This window comes from Meleagris gallopavo, chromosome 11 (genome assembly GCF_905368555.1).
Source record: "Meleagris gallopavo chromosome 11, MGAL_WU_HG_1.1, whole genome shotgun sequence".
NCBI classification, from domain to species: domain Eukaryota; kingdom Metazoa; phylum Chordata; class Aves; order Galliformes; family Phasianidae; genus Meleagris; species Meleagris gallopavo.
Window position 1 is genome coordinate 17,574,765 of NC_139414.1, and position 12,864 is coordinate 17,587,628.

A 12,864-nucleotide genomic window follows, 5' to 3' on the forward strand; every position below is an offset into this window, starting at 1 on the left:
TTTAACCACTAACTTAGCATTAATATTTACTTGTTTGTTCAGAAAAATAAAAAACAATTAGGAAAAAGAAACACTGCAATTTAACAGAACCAGTGACACAAAAAAAATGTGGACTCAAGAACAGCAAGTGGCCACTAAAGTAATGATAGAACTGTTTCACAAATAATTCACTGTTTAGAGCATCTTACAGAGTGAGATTGTATCCTTTTGTTATGCAATATAAAATTAGATAAGCATTTGCTGTAACAAAAATTATTTACAGTCACATAATTTTGAACAACGAGCACATGAATTTTGAAATTAGGTTGGTTAAAGTTTTCCATACTGCTTAGGCTGTGACTGGCTTGAGTCAGTGGGAGATTCCCTTCAACTTCAGTGGGGCTGTTGAAAATCTTACTCTTCACTGATTGTTTGTAGATAGAGCTGGTGCTTCGTGCCTCTTCTTAAATATGCTGTTTCAATTCTTTCTGACCTTTCTTACCTGTATGGTATCAATTGACTGAGCAGTTTACTAAATAATTGAATATTAACTTTATCATTAGCTTTAATAATTGCCTTTTTTTAGGTTAGAGATAGGCAAAGATCAGACGAAACAGAGATGAATCCCATCTACTTCAAATGCTGTCTAGGTAACTGTAGCCATAAACTATGTTTAGTTAACATTGAGAATACTACTGACTTCTTTCTTATACCTTCATTAAAAAGTATGTCATAAGGAAATTATGATGATCATATTTAAAATTATTTCTCTGTATTGAAATAGAATTGATAGGTAAAGGTAAAGGAGCTTATACTGAAGAATTTAGGGTTTTGGTTTTATAAATGTAATAGCACCATATTTTTTAATGATAAGCTATATTTGTTACATAAGCCATATAGATATATTTTGATATTTTTAAGATATATTTTGGAGCAAGTGAAAATGTTCTACATCCGTTCAGAATGTAAAATTGTCACCAGAGTTTTTAAAAACAGCTCTTTGCAGGCCCAAAACCTGGAAAATAAAACTTTGGGAAAAGTAAAGGAAAAGGAACATCAGTCTTTCCTCAAAGACTTCTAAGCAGCAGGAAAGAAAAGCAAAAACGTTTAGACTTTCTCTTTTTTATGCAGTCTGAAAGCGCAACAGTGTTGTAGTTTGTGGATTTACATCTGTCTGTTGCCTTTTCCTGCTACAATCAGCACGGTTAGGTGGTATGTGAAGTCCCTTGGACATGGTATGGTGAATATAACCCTCAGAAACCTTTTATTTTCTCTTCTCTTTACAAGGCGGTGTAGTCTCTATTCTCAAGATCATCTTCATGAAAATATCCATGGATTGACTGCTAAAGAAACAAGAGGAACTAACAGAGAGAAAAGGTAATTATAAGAAAAAAGTGAATTGCTAGACATATGAAGATGCAGATTTATCACCCTGGATGTGTGTTTTTCACTCTCTATGTGAGATAGTTTCCTCAGCTTAACTACAGAGAAAACGTGGAAGGGATTGATTTTGTCTGTTGAAAGATTTCTGCTTTCATTGGACTTGGAGATTAGTCTGTTGCTTTCCCTGGATGGCTTCTTACTATTGCCTTTCTAGATTGAGAGCTCCTCTGTCATATCTTGTGTGATGTCCAGACACTTCCTCCATTGATCAAGGGTAGGCAGCCTGTTTTTTAAGCCTTTTTTTTTTTTTTTTTAATCCTCAATTACCTACATGTACCGTAGGTGCTGAGGCTCATTTGTTTTGTTTGTTTCTACCATTTTGACCCTTCAGTGTAAATATGGCTGAGGTTTTAAACCAACTAGAGCAGCACTGAGTGCAACATAAGTTAATCTCCTTGATTTTTTCGACATTCTGAATGGATTTTGTAGCTTGAACTGTGCTCTGTGCTTCTGAAGACAGACTGCTACCATTTCTGGATGTGACTGCTTTACATACTGTTTGCCTACAGCCCCATTCCACAGCACTTACAAACTGTTGTACAAACACAGGCTAAGAAATGGCATACCATGAGTACAGATACCCATGGTTAGGATTTACAGCCTTTTCGAAGACGCATTGAGCAGTTCTGGGGAACATTTTTCGTAGATTTGTCTAAAACAGGTTTTGTGATAGAATTAAAAAGAAAAATAAAAAAAATCCAGCACCTCAAATCTATGGCAGAATCCCCCCCTTTCCTGTCTGCTTATCTTCCTTTTCATTGGCATGAAGTTAGAGCAGAAACCCAGGCTCTATGTCATACACCTTAATAAATTTAATAGACGGTATTGTTCAAGAAAAATGGTAACTCACTGCATCTTTGAGATGATTGACAATTTAGGAAGTCAGAATTTCAGGCTTTTAAGTCTTTCTCCATTGAAAGCAATTAAACATAAACCAATTTTGCTGGTGTAACACAATTTTTATAGGCGGCTTTAAAGCCCTGGTTTCTCTGCCAGGACGTATGCTAGACAAGACTGCACTTTGCTTTGTATGAAGAACCCAGGTGTACTGCAAGCCAAGACTCCTGTTATGAGTTTATGCTGCGCTGTTCCTTACATTTCTCTTGTGAACCAAACTGACTCCACTCTTTCATCCACTTACTTTACAACGGAGGTTGCTCTGTGCCAGTAAGCAAACTGAGCTGCTTCCTTCCCTGTTCTGCATTACATATAGCTACCAATGCATATGCAGACTTTGAAACGATATCACTGGGTTAATTTTTTGAGAGCTGACAATTTTATGGGCACTGTGACAAATAACTGACAATTTCTTGGTTGATTTGTTTCCATCTTGTTTGGGAATGGCAAGGAAACTAGAGTCTGCTCATAAAGACTGACTTGCTCACAAAGAGAAGGAACAGGAAGCCTGTTGCCTTCTGTATTAAGGTACTAATTTGGACTACAAGAGTCTCCTTCTGCTCTGCCTCTCTCAAAGCTGGATTTTTCTAAGAGTCCCTTTCGAGTCAGAGCAGAGACCTGGCCTGCCATATCCAACACCATATCCATCCCATATATGCTGTTTCCATCCTCACAAGAGTTTTTTAGAAACAGCAAAGGAAGAGAGGAAAGAAAAAAAAGAAAAGCAGAGTTTTGGTGGGAATAGTCCAGCTGTTTCAGTTTTGACCGACATTTTAAACTAAGTGTAAATGTCAGTACGAGGGGTAAGCTAGTGAGAAATCAGCCTGTATGTGCTCTTAGTCACCTGAGAGTAGTAGGGGTAGGTGTTGAAAAGTTGACTTTAAAAGAATATAACCATAAGAACATGATGGGTCCAATACATTTGTATTTAATGTGACCACATAACTGTAAAATAAAGGAAATTCCTAAAGGAAATGTTTTTGTCACACAAACACTAAACCACATCAAACACATCTGGCAAAGCTGAGGATCCAGCTCACTAGACTGAGCATCAGAATACCATAAATAATGTCAAGAGGCAGAAATGGGGCTGTCAGATACTGCTACTGTCATTATCCTATTACACTGAATAACCATGAGCTTTACTTGTTTATGGAAACTGTCAATTGATATTTTAATCCGTAAGTGAAGAAAATGTTACTATTTTACTATATAATCATTGAAGCTAATCTGTTTTCAGCAAGGTCATTATTTACACTACTTCCTTTGTAATCCCTCACGTACACACACAGATAAAGACTCTGAAGCTTAATCTTTCTAGTGCTGAAAATGGGACTTTTATGCAAACTGATAAAAGTTCTTTGTTTGATTTATTTGTAAACCAAAATAGTCTGATAGTTTGCCTTGAAGTTAAAAGGAAAAAAAACATACTCTGTCAAATCCCATGTATTCCTTTTTATGTATTTTGTCATTTTCCCTCTATTAACTTTGTCCTAAGGTAGAAAAGAAGAGTCCAGTCTAGCTTATATTTGCAATACTGTACTTTAGCTTTGACTTTTTAGGTTGCAGCCTGTTAAATTTATTGACTATAAGCCCCTTGAGCTATTGAGGAGTATGCAGCTTACATTGTATATCTTTTGAAAGACGATTCTGGTAGCCCGTTATCTCTCCAGATACAATTTGTCTTACATATTCATGGATTTTTAGTGCCAGGACCGGTTCCTTCGTTGTAGTTATTGTTTGGAATTCTTGCAGTTATTAAGGCTTAGTAATTTTTCAGTGCTGCTCAAGGGATCTGAGTGTCAAATGGAATAACGAGTGGGAATTTGGGCAGTGAAAAGCCCTAAGCAGCTGGCTTTGGAGATCTTGGTAAAACAATAAAGGAAAATAATCTGAGATGTCATGAAAGAAACTTTGAGGTGTCTAGGATATTTTGTATGTACAAATAGAGCTGGCTAGAAAGTAATACTTTCCATTCATTAGCAATTACATTTCATTTTAATTTCAAGATTTTATGCCTGAACGTCAGAGAAAATTTCATTTGAGAAACATCAGCGCAGGGACCTGGGAAAACAAAATATGTTCCCCTGCATGCTACAGCTGTTTTTCTTAGCGGTAGAGCTGACCAGAATATTGATTTCACTAGGAAAGGGCTTAAGGTGGAAGGGTCTGTACTGAGATTAAAGTCGGGGATCTCATGTCCTCAGTTTCATCGGAGACACCAAGAGCCATAGTTGCTCTTTGGCACTTTGAGGCCTCTGGCTCCCAGAGCTCACCCCCATGGTCTGTCCAGAGTGCAGGAATATGAAATTGCAGATGCCATGATTCTGGCTCATTTTGCCTAGTTTTGGAGCTGTCGAGGCTGGATACCATGAGCAGCACAGATTTAAAAGTACAGAAGGCTGGGGACTGGGAATCCTACCCAAGGACTTCCAGCTATAGGTATCCCACCTGGTTAGCTTGAAAGTTAGCCAGAATATATCTACATCAGGAGCTATCATGCCAAAATCTGTTGTGCATCTGTGACAGAACTTGGGCTTCTATTCCGATCTTCTGATCCTGCTCCAGATGTGACCACTTGTCATTTGATCCTGAGATAAAAATAAGCAGCAGTGTATTTTCATCTCCAGAAAGGCATACCAAAAGTCAAATTCTCACTCTGGGGAAGCCATGAGAACAGCCTTGAAGCTGCAAGACATGAACTTAGCCTGAACTGAGGAATAGGTCAGGTCTCTGACTGCTGCAGTCCATATTCCATGCCACACTGCAAGACTGGAGTCAGACTTCCAGATTTTCTGCCCAGATGCTTGTCTCTTCAGAATCAGGTTTTGCTAGGAGCATCTATGGCTTCAACAAGTACAGAAAAAAGAAGATAATTCAGTCAGTGTTTCATTATGACAAACACTACTAATTTTATTTTTAATTTTCCCCTGTGGAAAAACACAGGGATGTGATGGTGTTCCCATTTACTGGTTTAAATCCCTTATAAGCAAGTTAGTATTGCCCAAAACACTCATAATGGCCTAAAATATGAACACAGAAAGTTCCATATAAACATGTGGAAGAACTTCTTTACAATAAGGGCAATGGAGCAGTGGAACAGGCAGCACAGAGAGGTTGTAAAGTCTCCTTCTATGGAGTTATTCAATGGATGCCTACTTGTGCATCCTGTTCTAGGGCATCTGCTTTAGCAGGAGGTTTGGACTTGATGACCTCTTGAGGTCCCTTCCAACCCCTGCAATCTAGTGATTCTTTGATTTCCAAGACATTGACTCACATACATATCACCTTACAACTTTCATAAGCAGAGAAGTGGCAGCTCTTAACAAGGTTTAAATTACATTTACTCTCCATAGAGAGGATGTGTAGCAGAAGAGGGGTTTATTTCTGACTTACAGTGTACATGTCAAACAAATACAATTATCTGAGTCATTATAGCCACCATCATCATAATTAGCTTAAGGGAAGCTGTTTTTAGCTTTCATATAGCCTCAATTTGCTGCAAAGTAAATCGCCAAAATAAATCAGTATTTTATAACCTAGCAAACGTAGATTTTTACAAGCAAAAATTAACAACAATAAAGCACAAAAAGCCACACACAAAAATCCAAACTCAACACACTGTGCCTGGGCATTTCTGAATGCAGCACAACTCATTGCTTGGTTTCCCTGAGCTCACTGTGACAATTTCCAACACCAGACACTTTCATTCAAGCAAACAGGAAACATGTAAAACCAAATAAATAATGACACGAAATGAAGCTTTGATTAGGAATCTGTGAATAACGATCCTTTTCAACCAGTCAGTGTCTGGGATGTTTAGCATGCTTTACATTGGAATGTATCAAGCAAGTTCCGCCGATTAGATTTTTATATTGAGAGAAACACATTTTATTAGAGAGGGAGCTTGTCAGGGCTTGGCGCCAATCGGCTTCAACTGGTTGTGCTGCAAACACATCCGACATCCTCGTCCTGAGGACTGCAAGAGGGAACATGTTTCATATTTTCCTCCTTTCTGTTCTGCTCTACAAATTCATAAGAGGCAAGCGCCAATTCTCCCTTGGGTTCTAGTAAAAAAAAAAAAAAAAAAAAAAAGGTTTTCCATGTCATGAAAAATTCATCCTTTTACAAAGCTAAAGATTGCTATTAAGTTTCCATGCATTTGAAAAAAAATTATTGCAATGAAGAAAGTATTAATTAACTGCATTTCTCAAGTGATCATGTATTCAGTGCACTCAAAAAGTGGAAAAAAATGCATTTTTATGTAAGTTCAAGTAGATTTTTGTTGCCAGCAGTATGACAGGGTCTAAAAACACAGCAAAAGCCTGAAACTTGGGGCTACTATGAATAAAGAGAAAATCTGCAGGTGAATGTTTTAGAGTGAGTTTTGGGGCAAAGGATATTAATTCCAGTTTCAGAAAGTGATAAAACTTCCTCATGTTTCACAGCGTGAGCCAATTTTTTTTTTTTTTAATGATACTGGAAAGGCATTTAAACTACAGCTACTTAATCCCACACTTACCATATGGATTTCACATTTCCTCTACAACATCTGGCTCTGGCCATGGCCAGACATTGGTTACTGGGTGAGATGAACACTACCCTAGCCTGTCCCTTCTGTGTAGGCGGGACATTATTATGTCTTCTGCATATTATCCACTGGTATCCTTTGCATAAATAGTAAAATATTTGCTGGAAGAAATTTCTTGGAGTAAGTCTAGGATATTCTTACATTTATGCTGAAGTCACGTGGTATCACTGTAGTCACTGTGCTTTTGGCATATAATTATTTTAAAGACTAGCAGTGTAAGCCATATTGATATGTTTGTGAGTATAGCAATAAAAAGTGATATTTTTGAATAAGGCACATTGTTTAATTAATTATCTTATGTACTAAACGCTAATATCCAGAAAAATGGTAGCTGCGAGCAGCCTCCTTCAGCCTGAAATTGGAATGTAACCATATCAGAAACTGATAATTCCACTCTTAGATTAAAATTACACTTTATCATTAGAAATGTTTATATTTCATTTAAAAAAAGTCTTTCGTGTTTCCCTACACTTCAGAGAAGAAATAACTATTGTGTTTGGTTTGGAATGAATGAATATAATCTCAATTCTTTGTTTGCATCACTGTGCAACATACCATTTTCTCAAATGAAAGCTCAGAGTATTTGCGGAGCAGATGGCAGAAGTGTGTGTGATTACCTCACTGCTTCTTTGTACTGAGCAGAGATGGAGGCGAATTAGGGCCCATCAGCAGGAGGGGTGTTTGTTTTCTTCCCAAACAAACCATCAAAGAATCCCAGGGCATGTCTTAACTATTGAGACTGAAAATTGGGTAAATTTTCTCTGCCTGATTCTAGTAAAGACTTGTGTATTGCTTATAGGGAAATTATTTCCAAAAAGTTGCTGGAAACTGTAAATGCCCACGTAGGAGATAATAGCAACCAATCTTAGGCCTTTCATGCACAGGGAAGCTTTACTGAGTAGAACTGAGAGGAAAAAAAAGTGGTGTTGACAAAAGCTGAGGTACAGATAAAGTTATACAAGCAAAAAAATCTATTTGCCACTACTTTCTTTGTTTTTTTTCTGTTGAGAGATCTGTATGATGCTTTTGCCCATACACCCACTTTCCATGCCAAGTGTCCAGCGTGAGCTAGTGCAGCTCTACCTGCAGCCAAACATTCTGAATACAAACAAGGCTAAAGCTGGCTAATTCATTGTATTTCAAGTCTTGGAGTATGAAAATTTCAGATACCCTACCATTCCTGTTCTGGGAGGGAAGCTGTACTGCAAGTGTTAGTTCCTGATTCTGCAGTCTTAATTTGTGTTGGGCCTGTGATGTCAAGGCACTGATTTCTGTCAGGTTACACAGTGTAAAGCTGAGCGAAGCAACAGCGAGCATGAGGAAAGGATGCAGCCAAAGCCACCTCAGTACCAGCAGGAGTCATATGCAGAGCAAGCTGCTCGGCAAAGCCAGATTTGGTGTATGTGATATCCAGCTCTGTGCTCCTTGTGTTCCAGGGCCTGGACCCCTGCAGAGAGATTTCTGGCACAGGAGGTGACATAAAATGGTGCCGGCAGCCATTCTTTGTGTCTACCAAAGGTTATGGACAGCTTGACATTTTCCAGCGTTAAATGCCAGAAATCTGTTCACTGGAAAAAATTTAGGCAGTGCTAATTAAAAAGTGATAGCTTAACGCTTCCCAAGACTCTGTTTTGAATTGTGGAGGTATTATCCGGCCTGTAGCAACAGCTCTGTTGTCTGTCGCAGTTCACTAAGACAGTCATTTCCAGTGGAAACACTTGGTTTAGACAAAACTTTGCCAGAAATGCTATTTAAGGGGAGAGACAGTAAGGTGAAAATAAACAAGAACTCAGTGGTAATTCCTGCTCTTTTAGAAAGCTGAGCACTGGTTCAGGTCTTCAGTGGGACTTGCGCAGAGCAGGGAGGTGCGCCTGCAGCCACACATTCTGACCTTATTCCTTCTTGCTGGGCTCTTTGTAGTTTTAGGACGGTTCATACTTCACTCTCTAGTTGGTTTGGTTTGGCTGAGATTGGTTTGGGTTTGTTTTGTGAGATTTATTGGCAAATTCCTGATAGACTACAGGAATATTTTGAGTTTTTAATGACTATTCTATGCAGGAAATGCCACCGTTGCACGGAGACAGTGTCATTCTCATGCTTTATTAGACATTTGCCTATTCTCCATCACTTCTGTGCTGTAATGGATAATTTGGCGAGATGCATAACAAAATTTGTTACTGTTTTTTTTTGTGTGTGTCAAGCTGGAAGCTGCTGTTTGACATCCATTTCTGTGGAATTAGCCAAGTGGGGCAGCAAACAGATTCGGTATTTCCACTCAGTGTAGCACAGAAGGCAAAGGTTATCACCACCACAGGACACAAGGAGGGGCGGGCACTCCCCTGGGCTGCCTCTGGAGCTGTGCTGATGGTGTCCGGTGAAGCAAATCTGCTGCAAATTACAGCATGTGGTTATGGATCAGTTTACGCTCCTGCCTGTTGCCAACAACGTGCTGTGCATGAATGGAGCTAACTTAGTAAATATGCTCTCTAGTAACTGAAAATAACCAAGTGCTGTTGAAAGGAATAATTAATTAATGTTTGCAAAGTGTTTAGAAACTGAAAACCACGGTATTAGTGCTAAGTGTTCAGGGCTTTAGCTTTCCCATCAGAAGTCTAAGTTTTTCTCTTTGTTAGTCTTTAGCCAAACAAAACATTAAGAGTGCAAAGTCTTTGTGTCTAATGTCCCCAGTCAGGTAGTTTTGTGCCTGGCAGTTGTTAAAATGCAGTAAGTAGACAAGAAGAAACTATAAATGGGGTGAATCAGCTCATTTCTATTGATGCCAGCAGAAATAAGTTGAGTTACGCTAGCTGGAGATCAACAGCAGGCTCTGTAGCACAGTTCTTTCACTTGCCTATTGGGCTCAGCCAGCCAGAACCAGTAACTGGCTTATTCCCTGCAGCTCCCACCTCTTTGAACCCAGGTGCCAGGGATGGATACAAAACTGTGTTAGGGCACAGCCTTCTCTGCACAGCGAGGCAAATTGTATGGTTCAGAGCTGCTATCTGAGGCAGCCAGCATGCTAGATGAACTGCCCAGTGATACCCGTGAGCAGAAATCCCATTTACCAGCTGTGCTTCGCAGAGAAGTGGCACTGATGTTTGACCCCTGGCTTGAAAACTCAGGGGGACAAGGAAGCATCTGTGTCTTTCCTTCCAAAGTGCTTGGCACCCTCACAAGTCTTGATGAAGATGGAGTCCCCAGCAGAAGTATGTTTTACCTGGGAAGCCAGAAGAGCTGTGAACCACTCAGCAGGAACCATTTGGGCTAAAGAGAGGGATGAGGTTATGTACTTAGACAGCTCCAGCCAGTCCCCCATGCCCATATCTCTGTGTGTGCAACTGCTCCCTTCTCTGTTCTGAAGGCTAATCTGTACTTCCAGACGTTTGCAGTCAATATTCTTATCTGCCTAGGGGGTGTTAATCTGTATTTCAGAAAGGGATGAGTGGGAAGACAGTCTTGTTGAAAACAGGGCACTGTGCAGAAGGCAGTTTAAGGCTAATTGGCTGGAAAAAGCACTGCACCGGTCCTTCAGAGCATCTCTTTTTAGGGTTATTGTATGACTTTCCAACACAAGCTCCCTTTCTCCAGCCAGGAACTTTGTCAGACTAAATTTGATGATGTTGAGCATCTGTTCCACGCTCATGAGTATCCAGCAGCTCACGCTGAGCTTCCAGATTAATGAAAATCCAGATGATGTGCCCACTTCAGCTGTGCATTGCATGAGCACTGTGCCCAAGTATACATCACATGTATGCTGGCAGCAGTGCCGGGAGGCTGAATCCGGTCTTTGATCTGAGAACTGTTTCTATGAATGTTGTTGGTATAAAAATTACTGATTGTTCTTTAGATGCTAGTGGAATTTTCAGGACAAACAGGGAGGCCCGTGTGCATTTTAAGTACTTCTCAAGGAGAACAACAGTTTAGCAGAGGTAGGGAAAGATACAGGAATACATAATTAGGTTCAGGTATCTTACTGTATTTTTTGGATCTTGCCTTTTTTGGATCTGCCCAATGCTGGTCTGACTTATCTCTTAAGTGCTTCTCACAGGAGATCAGTGACTTATCTTCTGCTGGACTGACTGGCAGCGTAAGGAAGGTTACCTGCCAAGCAAAACCAGTTATTCAGCCCTTGCCGGTCCTGAATAGAGCTCTGTAGTTCATAGAGGGTTACAGAAGGAATTAAAATAAGCCACCAGAACAGCAGACATGCTGGTTTTTCAGTCACCGCACCAGGCCAGGGCAGATATGTTCAGCTCACTGCATCTGTAGTGCTGGAACACAGTGCCAGAAAATCTCTTCATGACATTTTTGACAGAGCTAAGTGTTACCAAGATATTTTAATAGTTATCTTTGTAATTAGCCGTTTAAAATTCATTTACTGAAAATGAAAGAGGCTGGACTCCTCATGTCTTCCTTGCTCCTATCTTTGCTTGAGTTCACCATAGAGATCTTAGTGAAAAGTCCATAAAGAACCAAAAAAGTGCATATTTGAAAAAGCAATTCAAGCATATGTACAATGTTCCTGGCTACATGTAATTGCAGGCAAGTACTGACATTTCTGCAGTTCTGGACAAATGTATTTATTTGTTACCTTATTAACCCACCTGTTCTCTTCAACATGTGTCTCTCCTCTCATTTTCTAATATTCCCCGAGTATTATTTACCTGATTTGCAGAATATGCCTATGACAATGATCAAATCAATGACACCACAGTGTTATAAAGAACTAGATGGGGTGTTACAGTGCTTTTTTGGAAGGGCAGAATTTTCCTTTCTTACTGGCTGTAGTTCCTCAAGTCAGCAGTGCTACGAGAACTGTACTCCCTTCTCTATTCCATTGCCAATTCTGAGATATTCTGAGACAAATATTCACCATTCTTTACTGCTCTGTGTATTCCTTCACTCCACAGAGAAATGATTTTATTAATTTAAATAGAAAGAAATATTTACAAAAATGACCCAAAGTCTAATATATACCTGTTGGTACTGACTAAATCCTTTTCCTGCGAGAGCATTGTCAAGGCACCTATTGATTGTTCCTGAGTAAACATCTTGTTGAAGTGGCACACTCTGTGAAATTGAATTACATAAATTTTAATGTTTACAGTAAAAGTTCATCAGAACTAGTACAGAAACTTCTCTACTTAACTGGAGGCTGACTCAGTTTATGAAACGGAGCGATTTATCTCCCGATGGATCATGATACAGGTATCCAAATGAGCCACTGGTAATAAATATGGTATTTCCTCTGTAGTGATCTGAACAGTGAATAAAGAATTAATTTGCGTTTATTTTCAAAAACTGGGAGAAAACATGGTGAGTTCCCAAGGGTGCAAGAGGACTTGTTTGTATTTATAAGTAAGTCAACATCAAGCTGATGTGATTAAACAGTTACTCTGTCAGTGACTTGGCCCTGTTTTTTTCTCCATCTGGTAGGCAGGCAGGCAGATTAAATTTATGCTGCGTGTTTATTTTCTTGAAGTAAAATGAGTTTTGTTTGTATTTCTAGGCACTATGATGTGGTAACAAACATACCAAATATATTAACTTTTTTAAAAAATGAGGATTTAGACAAAAAAAGAAGACATGCCTCCCAAGGCACTATACTTTATTTAAAGGAAATGGAAATACACCATTTTTTAAAAAATGTTCATTTACAGACTTTAAAGAAAATTAAATTTATAGTTTAGCCTCTGAGTTCTGGAACACCAGTTGTTTCCTGAAAGTGACTTTGTAATGAGTTTTGGGAAATCATTTTAGTATTGACTTGGGTCGTAATGGTTGGCTGTTGCTTTTTTGAATAAGATTAATTAAATTACTCTGAACGAGCTCCAAGTCCATGTCCTTCTCTGAGGCCAATTGTGAATATGACCATAATAAGCTCCTAAAACATTTCAGAAAGTAACTAATCTCCAAACCTGGAAGTATGTCAGTGTGGTCTTGTAAGAATAATG

At 39.1% G+C, this 12,864-nt stretch overlaps 1 long non-coding RNA gene across 1 annotated transcript in view; it reads right to left on the reverse strand.

The window, feature by feature from the left end:
* LOC146543650 (uncharacterized) overlaps window positions 1–12,864 on the reverse strand; it is a 119,397-nt gene continuing 106,533 nt past the window's right edge. The window contains exon 4 of the long non-coding RNA XR_014885729.1: window positions 1–12,864. This exon is cut by the window's right edge and continues 15,319 nt beyond it. This is a non-coding gene — a long non-coding RNA (uncharacterized LOC146543650).